At 37.4% G+C, this 22,447-nt stretch overlaps 1 protein-coding gene and 1 long non-coding RNA gene across 14 annotated transcripts in view; both read left to right on the top strand.

Annotated features, from left to right (window-relative positions):
* tenm2b (teneurin transmembrane protein 2b) overlaps positions 1-22,447 on the top strand; it is a 576,016-nt gene that overhangs the window by 8,347 nt on the left and 545,222 nt on the right. The gene's annotated exons all lie outside the window — the stretch shown is intronic.
* Positions 119-2,289, top strand: LOC141379802 (uncharacterized). 4 transcript variants are annotated; one of them, XR_012396626.1, is made up of 6 exons: positions 119-152; positions 449-476; positions 618-671; positions 986-1,102; positions 1,211-1,314; positions 1,894-2,289. It is a non-coding gene; the product is annotated as an uncharacterized lncRNA (long non-coding RNA). The 4 variants fall into 4 exon arrangements; XR_012396628.1 differs by lacking the exon at positions 618-671; XR_012396625.1 differs by lacking the exon at positions 119-152 and having other exon boundaries at positions 181-476.

Below are 22,447 nucleotides of genomic sequence, written 5' to 3' on the forward strand. Positions count from 1 at the left end.
GCCAGATGGTGATTGTGATTCTGAGGTATTAGCATAACGTTAACGTTAGTTCCTGAAAAAAGAAAGGGAATTTTCTTTAATTAACTTCTTGTTAACTGCATTTTCTGTTTCAGTGCAAGACTGAAGTAAGGTGAAATGACTATAACGTTAAGGTAAGTTCTGGCCTTCACTTAAGTTAACGTTACGGTTAGTGACCATCATGTATGTTAATTTTGTTCACTGTAACGTTAACGTTAAGTTAGTTAAATAAACTAAACTCATTATGAAACAAGTCTTAACTGTTTTATTAAATGAGGCTTATAATACAATTCAGTTGTATTCTTTTAAACTAACACTAACACAGTACATATTGTATATTTCTCACTGGTGTTAATGCAGTGCTAACATTTACTAATGAGAACTAATTGTATATTGTCACTAACTGTAGATTTTATTTTTTGGTGTTCAGGTGTACCTGATAATAGCTAAAGTGTGAGGTGAGTAAATTCTGAGCACACAAATATAACCTAAATTCATCATCACAATCTAAACCTATATATATATATATATATATATAGTGTGTGCGTGTGTTAGGTTGAGTCTTATTCTACTCTTATTATATTCAAATTTTTTTACAGCCACTGATGTTGAAACACTGATGCTACCAATCAACCCTCGCTTGATTATTAAAGGTAATGTTGATGCCTTCCTCATTTTTATTAGATTTTTAAATTTACAAAGGTTTTTCACAGATTTGTTGTGAGCAGTTTCTTGTACAAACTCTTTTTCTTCTTCCAGAAGTTCCACCAGTACTTCCAGTAGTAGTAAATATTAGACAAAGATTTTTTTAAATTATAGTTTTTATTTTTATGAGCAATTTTACTGGGCATGTGTGTTTGTTTGCTTGGTTTTTAATAGGCAAAGCATGGAATGTCAACTTTGTTTCTACAAACAAATTTAATTATTCACAAACACCTCTAATTTAGTTCTTCTTTCCCCCTTTTAGTCTTATTCCTTGGAGGGTCGAGTGGTCATGGGACCTCACCTGGATTTCACAACTGACTTTGAATCTGGTCTGAATCTGAAGTATGCTGAAGATGCCTTTTGCACTCTGGAATTTAAGGTAATGTCTACAATAAATATTGTAACTGAGGGCTTGGGGGGGGGGGGGGTTAAACAAGGAATGTATAGGAGCACAAGTCATGACTCCCCTTGTCCCCTTGTTATAAAGGGCCGTGTTGCAGACACAAATTGTTTGTCTGTGCTGGAGACCAGAGGGGAAGCTGTCTTTAAAAGGATGGGGCTCTTATACCATATGTGAAGTTACCTATTCAGGTGAGTGGATTACATACAAGTCATTGCAAATGCATAAATAGTGGGAAATTTTTACTGGGCAGCACAAATTAAGTGAAACTCAAAAAACGTTGAAAAATATTTGGAATATTTGCAAAAAACTTGATTGAAATGAATACAACACAAGTGCTGTATCACTTCAATCAAGTTTTTTTTTGCAAAATTTTCCTAATATTTAAATCATAAAAAATTAGCTTGATGCAAGAAACATCCTGCTAGTATTCAAGAGCAAGTGCTGTGATGCATGTGTTAACTTTGCAATAAGTGTGAACCCAGCATTAGATTATAGTCTGTAAACAGAAGGTGTAAATCAAATCAACTGTTTTAAAATGCTCTGCCTAGGTCATTCAAATCACTATTTGTTGTTGGACTGTTCTTGATTGTGTGTTTGTGATGGAAATGCTTTTCAGATGTTTTTGTTTAAATAATTGCAGTTTGACTGAGCTACAGTATTGTCAGCATGTTCAAACTGAGCTAACAGTAATTTTGCTCTGTAGTGCAGCAGTAGTGTCCCAGTAGTGTTGTATGAAGCTAACTGTTTGTCTGCCCTTTTGCTTATAGGTGCTTTTTGGGCACCAGTTTGGAGATGGGAGACAGACGAAGTCAAAGAAGCAGAGAAGACGCATCAACCAGCAAGTGTGTAAAATTATCAGGAAAATGATTGACCTTGAATAGACGACTGCCTAATTTAGCAAGAAGTTTTGTCTCTCTCTCTCTCATGTATGTGTATATATATATATATATATATATATATATATATATATATATATATATATAATGAGAGACAGAGAGAGCGCACTCTGAAGCACTGCTTTTTATATGTAAGCTACATATGATGTCAGATTTTTTTATGAATATGTTCTTATAGTATTTTTTGAGGCTTCACCTTCACCTTTTGAAAGTTTTCTGAAATGTTTACACAGATGTCATTAAGCTGTTAAATAAATCTGTAAAATGTATGTGTGTTTGTTTTTATTTTGATTTTAGAGTCTTCTCAGATCACCCAAAAATGAAGATTCTGTCGTCATTTACGCATCCTCAGGTTGTTTGGACACAAAGAGGATTATTTGATATTTTTATTCCTGTGTTTAACAAAAAAAAACATTTTTAACAGAGCTGGAACAACCTGAGGGTGAGTAAATCAAGATAGAATTTTCATTTTTGTGTGACCTAAAATTGCTTTGAAATTTTACAGCACCAAACTGTTAAATTACAGTAATCCGGGATATAATTGTAACTTTACAGTTAAATCAGGTATTTAAACTGCAACCTACTGCTAAATCACAGTAATCGTTTTGCAAATTCACAGTAAAATATAGTTAATTCTACAAGATAATACTGTGAAATCACAGTAACAGACTTTATTATCTACTGTAAAGTTACAATAAATGGTTGTAATTTCACAATAATTTAATGTGACAAAACCACAGTAAATTACTGTGAACTACCTCACAATAATTTACTGTGAATTTACATACAGTAATTTACTGTGAAAGTAATGCAATTATTAGCCAGTAATTTACTGTGAATTTAAGGTCAAATTTTTTACAGTGTATATATATACTTAATATACTGTATATATATATATATATATATATATATATATATATATATATATATATATATATATATATATATATATATATATATATATATATATATATTCAGTGCTCAGCATATACAAGTACACCCCTCACAAATATATCTTTTAAATTCATATTTTTAATAGGAAGCTATAAAATATATCTGTGCATATACATTAAATTAGTCAGTAAAGAAGCCAAATTTGGAGCTTATCTAACAAAAATAACTTGCGGTAATGGTTCAAAAGCTAGTACACCCAAAGTTATATGTTATAGAACATCAGGCAAATACACATTTATACAAGAGGAAAAATCAAGAGAAGAAAAAAAAAAAAAGAAAAATGTTGTTGAAATTTTGCAGGTTGTAATTTTTTTTTTTTACAATAATTTGTTTGAATTTAATTGTATTAAGAAATATCTGTTTAATGAATGGGCGAAGCAGTGGTGCTGTATTTAGTGCTGTTGCCTCACAGCAAGAAGGTCGCTGGGTCGCTGGTTCGAGCCTCGGCTCAGTTGGCGTTTCTGTATGGAGTTTGCATGTTCGCGAGGGTTTCCTCCGGGTGCTCCGGTTCCCCCCACAGTCCAAAGACATGAGGTACAGGTGAATTGGGTAGGCTAAATTGTCCGTAGTGTGTGTGTGTGTGTGTGTGTGTGTGTGTGTGTGTGTGTGTGTGTGTGTGTGTGTGTTTCCCAGAGATAGGTTGTGGCTGAAAGGGCATCCGCTGCATAAAAACTTGCTGGGGCGGGGCTGGGGTTAACTTCCTTTAAAGCTGCTACATTTCATTAACTTAACTAAGCTAAACTAAATATTGTATTAGTCAGCAGCAGCAGCATATCTCATCCACAAAAGTCAAGTTCATGTATATTTCACACCCATGCCAATAAGTGCTGGTTATGACTTTGTTATGACTTTGACAGTTGTCAGCTGAAATATTATTCCCCAAAAAGTGCAGCTTTAGAAATAACTGTAAACATATTATAATTTGGATTAAATGTTGAAGTTATGTTCAACTTGGTACATGTTTAAGCTATAAATGTATATTTGTATTAATATTTCAGTCAATATACAACCCTTCCTTTAAATGCACTGCCTGCTCCAGAGTGACCTCACAGATGACATTGATTACAATAGCCCACACTACATCACATTCAGCGGATGGAGACTGTGACATCTTATAGTGTCATGCTCTCCGTCATCATCTGCTTTGCACAGTTTGTCACAGCTAACTCACCTGAAAAACTCACACAGCCACGTCTCACAACGCCACCCTATCAAATGAACAGCTTACATCAAATTACAATGCATGAGTGTGGGCGACTTGTGTAAACATATCTCAGCCGAGGGAAGTGAATATGACATTTTTTATGTTAAGAGCATTGGCCCGGCATTGCAGGGTCTTACAGATGTAGCCAGCTATTCCCTGCGCTCCACAGATTAGAGGATTAAGAGATATAGCCTAGAGTTTGTGCAATATCCATAATGCCTCAGCGGTAACACACACACACACACACACACACACACACACTAGTGGAAAACGCATGTGTTTATTCTCCAGTGCAGCCGTTGGCCTGCGAGCGCTGACCTTCGTGTCTGTGGCTTTGTGTTTTTGTACTTTTGCTGACTGACCCACTTATTTGTCTGACCCTGTTGTGTTATTTGAAAATACCACCGTGAAAGCTGCCGTCAAAATAAAAGCTAGTGTATTTACTGTACGGCATGTGATGCTTCTTGTGATTTTAATGCGTTAAAAATACTGTAAATTACAAGTGTGTTTTTAAAAATAATTTAGCCTTATTCAAATATATTTAATTTTATATTTAGATTTGCTTATATTTAAGTTTAAAGGGCACCTATGATGAAATTCATCTTTTGTAAGCTGTTTGGACAGAACTCCTTGTAGGTATCGCAGGTGTGTCCATAGGTGTGTCCACAGTCAAATTTTCTGATGTTAAAATAGGATCCAAATCCCTCCCATTTGGGGTCGACCGCAATGTGAGTGTGGTTTCCCTGCCCACCGAATTGATTGACAGCCGCGTATTTACATGTCTACATAGTAACACGTATAATAATATCATCAAAGCAAAGCAACTGGGATTAAAAGATCTCTTCAGCTCTCTGTGATCATCAATCATCATCAAATGTGATCAAGAATGAGTTTTACAAGTTTAAATAGTTTTTAAAGTAGTGTATATTTTTAATGAGTTACGGCAATTTTACCGTCTTTATCACCACAGCCGCATGTCTGTACAATTATAAAAGAATGTTTCAATATTGGTTTGTAGACGTTAAATCAGGTTTATTTTGTACATTAACATAAGGAATAACCATACAGTATATGTACCATATATGATATGTATTACGGTGTGTGTGTCCGCTATGTGTGTGTGTGTATGTGTGTCTGTGTGTGCACGTGAACTTTGTAACAACATTGTGTGTGACTCAGCATTGCAGAAAGGCTTGAATTAACTCAACAGATACATTAAATAATGATTGGGAAAGCTCTTATTGTAGTATTTCTCACAAATGTTACGTGAGATCTGCTGCCTTCATGTCTGTCACTGTGCTGTTTATCTGACGTAGCCGAGGCGAAGATTGAGGCGCACTCTGACAGGCATGTGGGAACAATGGACGGGTAGAACTAGCATTAAAGGCACAGGCCACAAAAACAGCTACATTGTGTTAAGAGCAGAAAATTACAACCTTGTGAAAGGTATAATAAATAATCTGATGGTGTGTTGAGTTGAAATTTTACAGACTCATTCTGGAGACATAAAGACCTTTCTTACACTTTGAAAAAGAGTAAATTAGGTGCCCTTTAAGGCTTTGTGAATTTTCTTTCCTTTTAAAATTCAGACATTTTTATACAAATGAGATTTTTCTTTTTTGTTGACTGACCCACTTAACTTGTGTGATTTGAAAATAAGAGATTGAAAATGCATTCTTTGATTCCTGAAACATTTAAAGAGGCATGTTTTGCAACATCTTGTGTAAGATGTTGTATAGAAAAAGGTATTTTCAGCTAATTGTAACCCTAATATTGTAATTACAGGTCCATCTTAATCAAGAGACAGATAGAACATTGTAAAAATGTTAAAACTTAGCATGTGCTTACATTATAAAGCACACACACAAATATTTATATCAGACATCAAAAATTGTATTATTTTTTTAAAAGGGGTATAAGTATTTTTTAACATCATTAACTTAATAATTAAAAACATGATGTGTCAAAAACTTTTGAAGTTGTATTTGTGTACAAAAACTCTTTTGAGACTCAATTGTGTGAATAAATTAATCATGAAACAATGAGCACTTTTCATTTGAAAGTGAAAGTTTATGTGAGAACTTTTTTTTGTTTGTTTTGTTTAAATCTTTGCTGCATGGTGGCGTAGTGGGTATCGCTATTACCTTACAACAAGAAGGTCGCTGGTTCGAGCCTCGTCTGGGTCAGTTGGCATTTCTGTGTGGAGTTTGCATGTTCTCTCCATAGTGTGGGTTTTCTTCCGGGTGCTCCGGTTTTCTCCACAAGTTTAAAGACATGTTCTGCAGGTGAATTGGGTAAGCTAAAGTTGTCCGTAGTGTATGTGTGTTAATGAGAGTGTATGGGTGTTTCCCAGTGATGGGTTGCAGCTAGAAGGACATCCGCTACGTAAAACATATGCTGGATAAGTTAGCGGTTCATTCCGCTGTGGCGACCCCAGATTAATAAAGGGATTTAACTGAAAAGAAAATGAATGAATGAATGAACGAATGTTCATTCTACTTTAGAACCTATTTATGTTGTTTTGATAATGTTTTGTAATAAAGTAATGTAGTATTAATGTAGTAATTAGCATTAATGGTTCTATGAAGAAACATTAAATTACACATGAAATTAAAAGTATTAATAATTTTTTTAGTCACGTTGCTAGTTTTGTGGGAACAATTCGTCTGTACATGTCAATAGAAAAAAAAAAAGTTTAGTCTTTTAATTTCACGAATAGTAAAGTAATAATAAAGTTGTTTAGACCAGGGGTGCCCAAACTCTGTCCTGAAGGGCCGGTGTCCTGCAAAGATTAGTTCAAATCCCTATCAAACACACCTGGGCTAGCAAATCAAGCTCTTACTAGGCTTTCTAGAAACATCCTTGCAGGTGTGTTGAGGCAAGTTGGAGTTTAAATCTGCAGGACACTGGCCCTCCAGGACTGAGTTTGGACACCCCTGGTTTATGAAATGTTATTCTCTCTAAGAATTATATATATATAATTTTTTTTCTTTTCTTATTTATTTATTTATTTATTTATTTTTGATAATTATTAACTGAAGGTTTCGTTTCTTTCAGGGCCTAAAAATGGTTCTAATATGGCACTGCTGCAAAAAACATCTTCATTTTTAAGAGTGTGTATGTCCTCTGTGATAACTCTCCCTCCGCTATACATTTCAAAGTTCGGTTTGATTCAGTTGTGTTGGCTCGCAAATCAAAAAATCCATTTGGCTTAATTTGTTAAGCACTCATTAGAGCTGGGAACAGGTTTTCGAATTAAGACTGGCTTACTTCTAGCCTTGAATGCCAGACTGCAAGGCTGGGTTTCCATTTGATTTCATGCTCTTATTCAATCCTTTGTACTAAACGAACCTTTGAACTAAATGAAGTAGCCAGTGAGCTTAAATTTCTGAGCCGATGCACTGATTGCTTTTCTCATTTGCATTGTTCCTGAGAAGCGAGACTGAGAACTCTTCAGGCAGAGGACGAAATCAAATGCAGCACGATACTCAAACAATAGAGAATTTGATGATGCATTGCCCGCTCATATTGGTGAAGTTTGTTGGGAAGGCGTTTGCCATGGAAACAGTGCTGCTTTTATGAGTTTTTCTTATGCGAAACTGAGATTAAGTCAGTGATATATCTATGTAAAAAAAGACCAGTTGCTCTTAATGTCAACATTGTTATTTTAAATCGGATAAAGCCACTACCTGTTAAAATCTAGAGAACATTTTGTGCTAACTAACTATCTACAGGAAGTCACCAGCTCCCAGTCTCCCTTGTAATGGATTTTAAAAATCATTTTAGGCCATCTGTCACCTGTTGAATAATGGCAGACTTGTTTTATCATTTGTACAATTAGTGCTGCCATCTCAGAAGGCTTCATAACGATCCTTTTAAATCAGCTTATCCTGACGAGGAGCCCGGCTTTAGAGGTAATGGAATATTGTCTAAGTTAATAAAAGCATGCAATCAATTATTCGCACTGGCTGTAAGTTGAAAATAACTACTGAAAAGAGCAGCGATTTCCTCTTTTTCTCGCTCGTGGTCATAAAGAAGTCATTGAAACCTCATTTAAAGAAGCGGAGTTGCTAAAAATTCCTCCAGATTCGCAATACTTCACCTGTGAAAAAGAGAATTAGGTGATTGCTCATTGTGTTTCAGCTCCGCGGCTCCTTTTTCCTTTTAGCATGTCCATTTGATTGACTTTTTGTTCTTTATTCTTTTTTCTTCACCTCTCTCGCCCTTCTGCATGCTGTTGTAAGATTATTTCATTAAAAAATATAACTAAAAACTAATTATAAAAGTTGAACTACAAAAGACTTAGGCTAGGGCTGAAATATCAACAAATATTTTTTATGTTTATACTGAAATGCATGTCTGAGTTGGAACTAGTAAAAATAAAAAAATCATGAAGAAGTAAACACACAATGAACATTTTTTTTTTAACCACAAAAGTAGTTAGTTAGTTAGTTAGTAGTTTACTTATGTAGCACATTTCTAGACAACACAGCAGGGCTGAATAGAATAAACACTGGTTAAAATGGCTCTATACATTGGAGAAAGGTCCTTTAGATTATTAGAATGTTCTCCACACTAGGAAGAATTGGTTCTTTGAAGAACTGTTTAACCAAGAGGTTGTTTGAAGAACTTGTTCTTCTGTAGCACCACTGCAAACCCCCTCTCATTGGAAACTTTATTTTTGATTAAAAACAACATATGTTTAAAATTTGCACTTTAAACAGTCTTGAGTTTCTTTTACCCAGTACAACAGAAGGTTGCAAATCAAGCCAATTAAAGATTAAGGCACTGTAAAATTTGCTTTATTTCCCCCCAAAATTCAGTTTAATTATTTTTTTTCTCCAAATTTATTTTTATTTTAGTTGTCTGATTTCCATTTTTTCTACATTCCTATTATAATATACCTTAAATAGTTTAAATATTCTACATTCTATTTTTTCTTTTTGATGTTATTCTATGTTGTGTTTATAATTTTTTTAAACAATGTTATGTTCTTTGGCAGAATATGATAACATTTTGCATGGAGTTTGAGGCCCTTTGAAACTTGTTTTTTTTTCGCTACATTTTCTTCTTTTTGTTTTTTATATTATTAACATTTTTTTTATAAATGCCACATTGTCCATTATTTTATTTATTTATTTATTTATTCTTTCATTCATTCATTCATTCATTCATTCATTCATTCATTCATTCATTCATTCATTCATTCATTCACAGTTGTGTGGAACTCTGAAACTAATTGATTTGAACAATTTACTATTCAAGAGTTCCCACTTAGAAATGCTTGGCATTTATAGCAGGTTTGTCATGCTGTCCCAGGAGAGAACCCTGAGCTCGAAGATATTTGAGCCCAGGGCTCCCGCCCGGTCAATAAGCAAATCAGGGGATCCGAGATCAGGTAGGTCTCGGATCACTCCCCCTTTAGAAGGGGAGAAAAAGGAGGCGATGGGGTGGAAGTGGGGATTCTTCCAAAACGAAGATAGAGCAATAAGAAGAAAGTGATCCATTTATATTAAGGTAGGATCATTCTGATTGGATTATTACTGATTACGGATAAGTGGCCAGCAGTGCAAAAAAATATCACGTGCTCCTCTCGAAATTAGTTTGCGAAACTTCACTTCGTGTTTAGGGACTCTGACATAAATGTAATAAACTTCTTGAAATAAATTAAATAAAAAAGCGTTCGAGGTTACAGAAGTAACCCTTCGTTTCCCGAGGAGGGGAATGGAAGTGCTATTAAGTGGATTTGATCTTTGTGAAAATCCACGAAATGGGAGGATTCGGTTCAGAAGCCACTTGTCTGAAAGAGTATTGAACAGGCCAATGAATGCAATGAATTGGCAGCGTAAGCTTGCACAGGTGTGCTTCATTGCCAATTATCCCAGCATATAAGCACACCTGGAGCGAGCAAACGTCATCCTTTTTAGCTGAAGAGACTTTCAAACAGCTAAGGGAAAGTCATTATGGCGACGGAGTATAGCACTTCCGTTCCCCTCCTCGGGGAACGAAGGGTAACTTCTGTAACCTCGAACGTTCCCCTTCGGTTGGGGAACTTCAGTGCTATTAAGTGGATTTGATCTTTGTGAAAATCCACGAAATGGGGGAACTATGGAAAGCGCCATAATGACTGCACCTTACCAACGCCCCCGATGAGGGGATAGTCAAGCAAGTGTGACGCACCCACATCATGGGAGGCGCGGTCCTCCAACGTGTCCCTGGCCCTAATTTATCCTACTTCAACAGAAGTCTTACGGATTTAGATATATTTTTTGTGAAGTCGTGAGCATCTAGATAATTCTAGGAAAATACGACAGTACGTTGGGAAGCGTACAATCCCGATAGGGAGGACGCTGCGGAGGCTATCCGTTACCCAAGGGGGGATAGATAGCAGAATTTCCATATGGACTAGCCCTAAAAAGGGGGAGTACGCATAGCAAAAGAGTGGTTAGCGGAGAGGGAAGACACGGGTCCGCCCAGGGGGGGGACTTAACCGTGGCGGAATAAGCATATGGGATCGCCTAGTGGGGATCATGCATAGCAGGCACCTATACCCAAAATGCGGGCTGACCAGCGGGCAGACCAACAACGTAGTGGGCCAGCAAGTGACTCCTCCGCTGAGTCAGTGCTGGGGGCCACGGAGGAATCTGCAGGGCTCACCTGACGGGGAACTTTACTGACAGATAAAAAGGCGCACGTACCTCCATGTTAGGGAGAATGGCGCAGCAAGCGTGTTTCAACACCCTACCGAGATGTTTCCTCAATCACCAAGGGGTTACCTAATACCCTTGAGGAAAGCGGTTCCACTCGCAGATTGTAAAACCTTGCAAATGTGTTGGGTGTCGCCCAGCCCGCAGCTCTACAATGTCTGTTAGAGAGGCGCCGTATGCGCGCGGCCGAGAGGATGCGAAGCTCCGAGTGAAGTGCGCGCGCACTCTCGGGGGACGCGGCTCACCTCGGCTCTGATAAGCGAGAGAATGGCATCCACAATTCAGTGGGAAAACTTACTTCGGCACGGCACTTCCCTGCTGCTGACCGCCATAACAGACGAAGAGCTGCTCAGATGATCTAAACTCTGAGTGCGGTCCAGATAATACGCAAGACGCGAACTGGACAAAAAGAAAGGGCTGGGTCTGCCTCCTCCGAGGGCAGCGCTTGCAGGCTCACTACCTCGTATTAAAACAGAGTGGTAGGAACCTTGGGCACATATCGCGGGCGGGGTCTCAGGACGTGAGAAAAGCCAGCCCAATTACAGGCATGAGTCACTGACCGAAAAATGCCTCCGGGTCCCTGACCCTCTAATCGATATCAACGCGACCAGCAGAGCTGTCTTCAGGGACAGAAAGATACTGAGTCGAGGATTGAAGGGACGCGAGCGAGGGCGAGATCCTAAGAGGGCATGAGGGGGGGCGGGGTGGATTAATTCGCTAAGCTCCCCTGAGGAACCGGATTATGAGGTTATGCGTTCCCACGTTGCTGCCAGCCACCGCGTCATGAGAGCGGAGATGGCAGCCATGTAACCTTGAGTGTGGAGGGCGACAGCCTGCTCTCCAGCTTCTCTCGGCGTAAAGAAAGCACAACGCTGATCTGGCAAATTACGGGGGTCTTCTCTGCGAGAGACGCACCATTCAGTGAATAGACTCCACTTCAGGGCATAGGCGTGCTCGGGGAGGGGGCTCTAGCCCGAGTGACGGTAATAGCCACCGCAATCGGAGGTTACCTAAGTCTTCCTCGCGTCTAAGGACCTCCAAAGATCGGCGAGGGTGCCAGATGGTGCCCTGTGCCTGAGAGAGTAGGTGCTCTCTCGAAGGGAACTGCCAGGGGAGGGCTATCGCGAGGGAGAGCTCTGATATCCAGGTCCGGTTGAGCCAGAGGGGCGCAACCAGCAACCTGTTCCTCATCCTCCCTGACCTTGCACAGTAACTGCGCGAGCAGGCTCACTGGGGGAAATGCGTATTTGCGCATGCCCCGAGGCCAGCTGTAAGCCAGTGCATCCGTGCCGAGACCTTTCCACAGGTCCGCAGCCCATGTTGGAAGCATCTGCTGAAACGACAACAAGACTGGACGCCTGTCCTAGAGACACCCAGGCCTGTAGGAACGAGGGGTCGCTCCAAGGGCTGAGGGCGCGGCGACACAGCGCAGTAACAGAGACTCGGTGTGCGCGCGCGTGCCATGCGCGTCTGGGGACTCGATCGTGAAGCCAGTGCTGAAGTGGTCTCATATAGAGTAATCCGAGTGGCATGAAGCGGCTGCGGATGCCATATGCCCCAGGAGCCTCTGAAATAGTTTCAGTGGGACCACTATTTTACTGTCGAGCTCTCTCAGACAGTACAGCATTAGCTGAGCGCGCTCTCCGGAGAGGCGCGCTGCCATGGTGACCGAGTCCAGCTCCAGCCCGAGAGAAGAGATCCTCTGCACGGGGGCGAGTTTGCTCTTTTCTCGGTTGACCTGAAACCCCAACAGGTGGAAGTGCCGGAGCACTTTGTCTCTGTGCATAATCAATTGCTCCGAGAGAGGGCAAAAATCAACCAGCAAGAAAATTGAGTATGCAGATGCCCGCGAGCCGAAGGGGCGCTAAGGCACCCTCCGCGGGCTTGGTGAGGACCCGCGGAGACAGAGAGAGCCCGAAGGTGAGGGCTTTGTATTGCCAAGCTCGACCTTCAAACGCAAACCGCAGAAACTGACGGTGGCGAGGAAGAGTGGAGACATGGAAATACGCGTCCATCAGGTCTAATGCTGCAGACCAACCCAGAGGACGAACGCACTGGAGGATGCGCTTCTGCGTGAGCATTCTGAACGGCAGCTTGTGCAGACAGCGGTTCAAAACGCGCAGATCTAGGATTGGCCGTGACCCACCGCTCTTTTTGGGCACGATGAAGTGTGAGCTGTAAAACGCGCTCTCCATCTCGGCTGGAGGGAGCAGCTCGATTGCATCCTTCGCCAGGAGGACAGCAATCTCCTCTCGCAAGACAGGGGCGGACAGGGGGCTGACCCTGGTGAATACACACCCGTGACTTGGGGGGCCGTTTCGCGAACTGAATCGCATAGCCGAGTCTGATTGTGCGTATGAGCCACCGCGAAGAGCTGGCGGTTAATAAAGGGACTAAGCCGAAAAGAAATTGAATAAATGAATAAACATAATGCAGTTGAAGTGACTCTCAGAGCAGCTCTGGAGATAAAGTTCATTTATTCATTCACAAAAAACACTACAGGTGCCCAGTACAAGTGTGTAGTAAAAGATGAATCATTCACTTTTGGAACACAGACACTTGGTACATACAGACTCAATAATGTTCATTTTCATTCTTTTGTGGTTAGTCTTTTGCGGTTTAATGTTCACTGACACCTATCCACATTGTGTTTTGATTAGGTGTACAATGCTACTTTTGATTAAATCTTTAAAGGAGTGCCCAAACTTTTTCATATACAGTAAAGGGTCATGTAAAACCAAACTTAATTGAAGGTGGTGGGCCGAAGGTAAATATGCCAAATTTCACTTTATTAAAGTTGCCATTGGTGATTTCCTTTTCTATTTAATATTAAAAATAGCTAGAAAACATTGCTTTACATATTAACTAACTAATGCAGTATATATTAACATTTTTTAATTAACTTATTATAGTAAAAAAAAATTATAACAGAATGGAGTTACACTAGGCAAGCTGCACCGATTTTTTTTGCCCTGATTTGCTCGAAATTATGATCTCTGTTAAAGGCATTCACCCCAACCCTCCCCATCACTCTCACTCTCTTCTCATGAGGGATGGTGGGCCAAATCAAAGGTTATCATGGGACAACTTTGGCCCATGGGCCCTAGTTTGGTAATCTTTGCTTTAAACAATTGCCAAATTTTATTCTACAGCTAATTCAGTTTTTTTGACACATCAGGGCCCTTTTAAGGGTTAAACAATTTAAGTTAGTCCATATGAGGCAGGATGCAGGCAAAAATAGCAAAAAAGTTAATTGTGGGTAGTTGCTATTATATAGAAATATGACTGATTGAATTATCTGACTTAATTACAGTGCATTAGTGTTGAATTAAGAGAAGTGTCACATGATAGACAATCCTTGTTATTAGGATGATGAGAGCAGATTCGCTCTGCTTTGTTTTTAGGCCATTAGCAGCTTTATGATGATTAGATGTGTCAGGAGAGTGACGTTCATTGTGCATTGCGGGCCAGGTGCTGGATCTAGCTCTAACAAAGTAATGAATAATGGCAAAATACTGTTGACAACAATGTAAACGATGGAATCACTTCGCTTAATACCCTTGTCATTGTTGTGATTCAGACGGGCTCTTTTGTCTTTTCAGTATAGAGCGAGTAGTGAATGACTTTTGTGATTGGTTGTAGGAAAGTTTGATGCGGCAGGTTGTCAGTCATTGTCTTATGATCGTCATATTAAAGAAAAGAGGCATAAAGTACCGAGTACATTCTCTAATCATTGTGTATTTATCTTACTGAACACTTTAATATTTGAGACATGCTTGATTCAAAATTATTCATTTATGTCAAGCTTTCGCATAAAGGCTTTGCATTTTACAATCTTTGGATTTTAACAAAATATGACAGTTTATGTTTGTGTTACTAATGGATTTGTTTCACAACTAGATATAGTCTTATTAGAAAGGATCATTTGATAAAAGACTATTTAGAGATCACACAAACAAAATATTTATCAATTGTCATTTTTCAGCTTTGTACTTTACAGTTTTGTATTTTACAGTCCTTCTTTTGTCAGTAAAAGTCGGGTGTGAATTACAGGGTGGTTAGGGTGGGATTAATTAATGCTTGATCACCCCTTAAGGACATAAAAGAAAGATGTATGGGGGGTCAGCCCTTTAATAGTAAGAGATCTGTATGTTAAATATGTATTGTTAAAATGTATGATATAAATACACCCCCCTCCTCCCCCACAACAGTTTAGACTGTTGTGAATGCATAATCGCACCAATCAATGCTAGAAAAAATATCACTCAACAGTCTGAAACTGGCAGTTCTCGAGCACTAATAGACATTTTAAGTATTCACAAAACATGTTTCTTGTAAAATAGGTATTTATATCTGCATATAGCTTAAAAAACGAAAAATTAGACACATCATTTGAATAGTTTGACCTACAGTAACCTCTAAAATAGTCACTAAATCTCCCTCAAAACACTGACATTTTTTACATTAATAAATTAGGTGTAATTTAAATACATTCATTAATTTGTTCCCCCGATCATCAATGTATAATTCTTACACTGAGTACAAGTTGTTTTTATAAGCAGGGTGTCCGCAGGGTCTTAAAAAGTCTTAAAATGTCTTAAATTTCAAAAACTATATTTTAGGAGTTAAAAAGTCTTAAATTTACTGAAATATTGTGTCGTAGGTCTTAAATCATTTTAAATGCATCTTAGTTTTTTCGATCTCTATTTAAACCTACACAATTGGGCAAACAAACGTCCAATCACCAACAATACGTCTCAAAAAACCTTTTAACAAACCTGGACAGGTTGTTGTTCATGCATTTAGTTTAATATAATTTTTAGGAAAAAATATGAAAGAAAAGCAACTAGGGTTTGTTTGTTTTGATGCATTATTTAAAATATGTGGCTAGGAACTTTTGTTGAAGAAGCAAGTAAAAATATTTTCCATTGGATCACGTGTGACAATAGCCATTGCTGAAATTGCTGATTCATAAGGGTAGATGTGAAAGTGAAGGTCAGTTCTGTGAAATGTCACACTTCCGACCTCAACGTGTTCCAGCCAATCGTGCGTCATAGTCGCATTTTCACCATTTAGGATGTGAATATTTCATAATATTTCATGGTATTGTGCTTAGTATGGCTAAAACTAAAGAAGTGGAATGCTAGATATCCTTCAAATACAGCCGATAAAAAACAAAACGAATATTATTTATAGCACTTTAATTTTAATCTGATTTCTAAAATTGTTGCAAACTATTTATATTGGTTGAATTTAAACAAATTAATATTTTTAATGTTCAATTTAATTAGTTTGTTTAAATTCAGCTAACATATTGTTTTTACAGTGGCTTTATGCAATTTTTTTTTTTAGTAAATCCTATAGGCATTATCTTTGAATCATGTTTTTTTCAGTGTATCAATTCAGAAATAGCTTTTATTAGTAGAGTGTCCACATTGTGTGTTGTAAACATATTTAAATGCTATCATCTGTGAAGTGATGTCAAATGACTTCTAGCAGCATTCTAGACATTATTTGAGGTGTACTTTTAGGGAAAAAGATAAAAAAAAATCCCAATTCCTAGTTCTCTGAAATGCAGTATAAGTGTGTAACTCATGTGCAATATCTTCTAATTGTGATAACCTTAATGCTGATATATCTATAATAAAACCCATAAAATGTTTGTTTTGAATTTGAATACTTGAGGAATTTAATAATATTTCTGAGTAAATCACAGCTTTTAAATACGAATAAGCATTTTATTCCACTCTTCTAAGCTTGTCACTTTGCCTCTGATTTACTTCTTTGCTTCTGATTTTCTTATGATTTACCTGCAAACCAGCAAGATGTAGCATGCTCTGCACTTTACCCAAACCCTCACTTAAAACAACAATATTGCCTAAAGTAATTATCCACCAACAGTCAAACTATGTGTACACCTTTTTGACTGTGTACTTTGTCTACTTGTGCCTACATGTGCGTAATGTGTTTTTCTTCACATACAGTATTTATTGTTATTACATATTTATTGTTTTTTTACATATTTATTGTCTGCATTGTTAATAGTATATTGTTTTGTTTTGGAGTACGCCTTTGCACCTAAGCTTTTCACTCATCATAGCACATGTGCTGCTGATGATGTGACAATAAAAGGGATTTGGTTTGTTTTGACTCTGGCCTAATACTGAGTAATTTATGAATACGTTTGTTTTCTAAGTGATCTTATCAGAATGGGTTTTTTGGGTGGAAAATGTTCTCTGCCGTCTTTCATGAACTTGTGACGTAATGAAAATCTGTGCAGAAACAGTGATAAATATAGAACATTAATGTTTATACAATTGAACAAATCTAACAATAGACGTGTTTTGGTATTTGACAGAATGATGTGTTTTTTTAACTCACTATGCTGCAGCACCACATGGTCCTCAGGGTTCTCTCTGATGATGTCACAGACTGACAAATGACTGTCAGTCTCTTATATGTTTTCAGAGTGGCTTTTTGATCATGTTACACTGAATAACCTTTAGCAAATTGCATATTCGGGAAAAACACCCCTCCCTGGTTATTGCAAGAAAAACAGTATCAATGCCCCCAATACTTGTTGAAAGATTTCTCAAAATTCAAAGTCAAATGAACAACCATTACAACACCAAATGACATATTTGCAGCTTGGAACATTTTTTTTTTTCATTTATATTTTGATGCTTTATTTTCTCAAATATCATTAAAAACATTAAAGTTGACATGTTACTTTTATTTCATATGTTTTTATGCAAATATATTGGCCACAATTTACACTAAGGCTTCATCAGTTAATGCTAGATAATGTATTTACAAAAATGATCTAATAATGAACGATACTTAAATATTTAAATACACATTTATTATTCATAAGTCAAAATTTACTAATGCTTTATTAAAAACGAAATTAATGCCTGTTAACATTCATTATTCACAAGTTAGCTTGTCTTGAACTGATAATGATCAACTATTTTTCCATTACCTAACATTAAAGGCCCCATGAAGTGCTTTGAAATGTGCATTTTTAATCAATGTTTGACGTAATATAAAATATATATGTAATATAAAATGAGGGTTGGACATAGTGTAGCTCCTCCTCTTTTTAAACAGCCAATAACATTTTGTTTTATCACCGCTCTGCCAGTGAGAGGGATTGAGCTCAAGCGCATCAAATGTCTTGAAACTAAAGACAAAGACTATAGAATAAACAAGACATGTCACTTGTATCTTTTTGAATAGAAAAAGTGTAACGTCAATATGGTGAATAAAGCCCCGCCTACTATTACAGGAGCCAATCAGCAATCACTATAAGGTGAATAAAGCCCGCCTTCTAGTACAGGAGCCAATCAGCAATCGCCATTGAATGACAATTCTCTGGGGGAGGGCCTTGGCAGACAGGAGTTTCTGCAGATTTTGTGTGATACGAACATTTAGAAACGAAACTTATGAGACAGTTGTTGTTTGATTTTATTCAAGATTTTATTTGTTGATGTTTCCCAATTCAAACAGAATGCTCGAGCATACTGCCTGAGAGGCGTTTCAAAGATGGCCGCCAAGTTAACTGACTTGCCTTAAAGGGACTTTGCTAAAGGTATAAGGTGACGTGAAGCATTGATCCATTTAAGCCAGCGGTGCTCCGGTCCTGAAGGGTCAGTGTCCTGCATAGTTTAGCTTCACCTTCTTTCAACACACCTGTTTGGAAGTTTCTGGTAAACCTAGAAAGAACTTGAATTTGCTGGTTCAGGCGTGTCTTATTGGGGTTGAATCTAAACTCTGCAGGACACGGGCCCTCCAGGGTTATGTTTGGATACCCCTGATTTAGGCAAAAGACATATACTACAATAAGTTTTACGTATTTTCTGTTTTACATTTTTAATTTCTATAGCTTCTAAGAATCCAAAAAGAGCCACATATTGATGCATAATGTTATGACAATTGTTTTAATGTTAAATTATGGTTGAATTGCCTCTTGTTACAGTTATGAAATAGTTTGATAGCAAACAGGAAATGTTCATTGGCCAATGACATGACTTCATTGAAATGGTCATGGTACTTACAGAAAAATGAATAAATACTCTAATAAATGTATTGTTTATTGTTTGTTCATGTTAGTGAACTAAAAATATTAACTAATACAACCTTATTGTGAAGTGTTAGCCGCTTCTAACATCTTCTAATGTTAGCTTGCTTAGCTTCTAACATCTTGTTTGAAACATCAACACAGAATATTTTCCCAACAATGTAATGATTTCATCCATATGCACAAGTATAACTATATATACAAATAAACATTTTGTTATGGCACCAATTGACTTTTGCAGATATCTGTTGAAACAAATGGAACCAAATTGGAACAAGCTGACGTCAATTGTACTTAGGCTGAAGCAAAAGCTGTGAGAAAGAAGAAAAAGTGCATTACGTTCTCTCTCTTCTTTCTCCTGTGGATAAACCAATGTTTTAAAAAATGAGTTTGGGAGATTGTTACAGAAACTAAGTTGAGGTGACAGCTAACAACATTGACAGGCGACATGCAGAGGAGGCAATTCAGTGTTTTTCTTCCTGAACATCCTACAATATAATTGCATAGAAAAACAACTCCATGGCAGCTTGAGAGACATAACCCCATTACAGCTGTCATATTCGGACCCATCACAGTGGCCTGGCCAGAGGTGCAGAGGCCTTCAGTCAATCCTATTAGAGCATTACAGCACACATCTGCATGACCTATTGAGCTGATCTCAGATCAGAATGGAGCCGCTGTTTTGTATAATGCCCTCTTATTTAATCCCTCTCCCAGACGTTTGAGCTCAATGGCCGCTGGCAGAGGTCTTGTTCTGCTGCCCAGTTGCTTTGGTTCAGTTCTCCTGCAAACAAGGTTAGACCCAGGTTTACTAGTTATTGACTTCTTTATATGCTTAGCTCTCTCATATTTTTAGTCTGCATGACACACTGAAAAAAAATATTCAGAGATTATTCCTTGGATTTACTCCATTTTTTTTACGTTAAGTGGTTGTAAACAATTTATTTGTGTTGAATTTAAACAAACAAATTAAGTTGAAGATTATTAAACTTAATTTGTTTGTTTAAATTCAACACAAATCAATTGTTTGCAACAGTTCTACATGCAACACTTTTTTCAGTGTTATTTAAGCCAACTAATAAGTGGTCTACAAATTGTCTTAGCAGTTACTATTACTGTAGTGATATTCAGTGTTGGGGAAAGTTACTTTTGAAAGTAATGCATAACAATATTGAGTTACTCCTCCAAAAATGTTGTGTTACTTAGTTACTTTTAAAAGTAATGCAATATGTTACTTTTGAGTTACTTTTGCTGTACCTTTTGTTGCCTGTCTAAGGCTTAATCTCTTTCAGAATGTGTTCTTTTTTTGCTCTGCAATTACCAACACACTGTATTGACCTAATTAAAAAATGCAAAAGTGCGCTTGTTTTTTTGCGCTTGTTTTAGAACTTCCACTTCAGTTGTCTATGGGAGAAATGACTAGGAAAATAAACTACTTGCTCTACAAAAAAGTGTTCATGACTACACATAAAAAAGAAGAAGAATATAATAAGAAAATATCAGTTTGCAACATCAAGCAGCATAACGAGCTGCTTTTAATGTCTAAAAATAAATGGTAGTCAATGGGACCAGAAGTCTCAAGCCAAAGAGATTCATATTGCTGCACTCGCTCGTTTGCAAAGAATAAGGTGTATACCCTATACCTTTGTTTATCTTAAAAAAAAAATAGGATAATGATTTTTGAGAACTACCTGACCCCAGAGCTAAACATGTCGTAAAAACAGAAGTGTAAAGCAATGCGTTTGCTACTTTTGTGCTATTTGACTTAGGTAAAAGTTTCATTTTCTTTACATTCTCTAACTGACTGTGTGATTCATTGTTACTGAATTCAATTCAGCAACTTATTTAAAAAAAAATTATTACATTTAAAAAGAACTTAGGTTACATTTTCAAAAAAGTAACTCAAATATTAGTACTTTTTATTTTTCAAAAGTAATGTGTTACTTTTTACTTACAACAGTAATGGTATAACTTGACTCGCATTACTTGTATAGCGTTCAGCCTGATCTCACGAGGAAACGTAAGTATTTTACGTTTTGTCAGTTTAGCGGCTAATTCGTAAAAGTTCATTCGTGTGAAAATGTACGATTTTAAAAAGAAGGCGTGGCACCCAACCCCACCCCTAACCCCAACCGTCATTGAGTGATAAGCAAATTGTACTAAATTGTACGAATTAGATTGTATGAATTAATACAAATTAGCCACTAAATCAAAAAGTTACAAATTGCCGTGAGATTGTGTTGAATGCGTTACTCCCAAGACTGGTGACATGTACAGTATATAGACCATAAACTACATAAAAATGTAAACACAAACACACAGGTTTGTTTGGAAGTCTGTTTCCACCACTCAAGCTATAAACTAAGAAATTCAGAGATACAAAGTCAGATAAAAAATTCAAAGAAATTAAGTCATAATTCTGAAATTATATCTTGTGATTCTGATTGCAAATGTCATAATTCTGAGATAAAAAGTCATAATTGCAAGACTTTACATCTCACAACCTTGAGAAGTCGCAGTTGCGAGTTATGAAGACAGATTTCTGAGATAAAAAGTAATTTAAGACAAAATTAAGAATCCTATATTATTAATTTGTCATGTCTTTTTTTTGTTTTAGATTATTAATATTTTTATATCTTTTAAAAAGCTAAACTGCATAATAAAATAAATGAAATAAATGTATAAAACAATAATACAATAATATAATAATAATAATACAATAAACCATTTTAAATCAGAAATTGCAAGTAAATATAACAAATGCCAAATACATGCTGAACGGAACATTTTGAAGCAAACTGAAATAGTGTTTCCTTGTATTTGTTTTTGTGTCTTTGTCTTGTTTTATTTACAAAGCAATCTGTTTTTATTTTATTTCCTTTTGGAGGATGTTACCAGTGTGAAATACTTTCTCCTGGTAATTCATCCCCCTGCTTTTCCATTTCTCTCTTCCCTCCCCCTTTTCCCTTCACAACCTGAGATTTAGGCTGCACTAAATGTGTTTGCCCTGCCACAGTCTCCCTTAGCAGTCCCCGTGTCAAAAGAAAGCCATTGTTAGGCTCCCAGCTGCCTCCCAGAGTCCCTAAACATTTTCCCTGTCTCTTTAGCCCTGCCCTGCACAGCCCGCTGGACGTCACCAACATGTTCAGCCATCAGTGGCCAAAAAGAGTGTTTGTTTTCCCAGCTCTAATGGCCCTGTCCATTTAGCAGACCTCTTCTTTTCTCACTTTGGAGGCAGCGCTTGCTTACGTATGCATGTGTGTATTTAAAAGTTTGGCTTGTGTATGTATTTATTCTGCATGCTCGCAGACGAATCTGTTCAGGCGAAGCTACGACATGTTTCAGAGACTTTATGGATTCCTAAGCGGACGAGTGTTCCTTCAACCGGCAAACTATCCGATGTTAAATGGTTGGGTTTGCAAAAATAGACCCATGCACAAGTGCATGCAAGACAGTGGAAAGTTGGTGTTCAACAAGCAG

Source organism: Danio rerio, chromosome 21 (assembly GCF_049306965.1).
Source record: "Danio rerio strain Tuebingen ecotype United States chromosome 21, GRCz12tu, whole genome shotgun sequence".
NCBI lineage: Eukaryota > Metazoa > Chordata > Actinopteri > Cypriniformes > Danionidae > Danio > Danio rerio.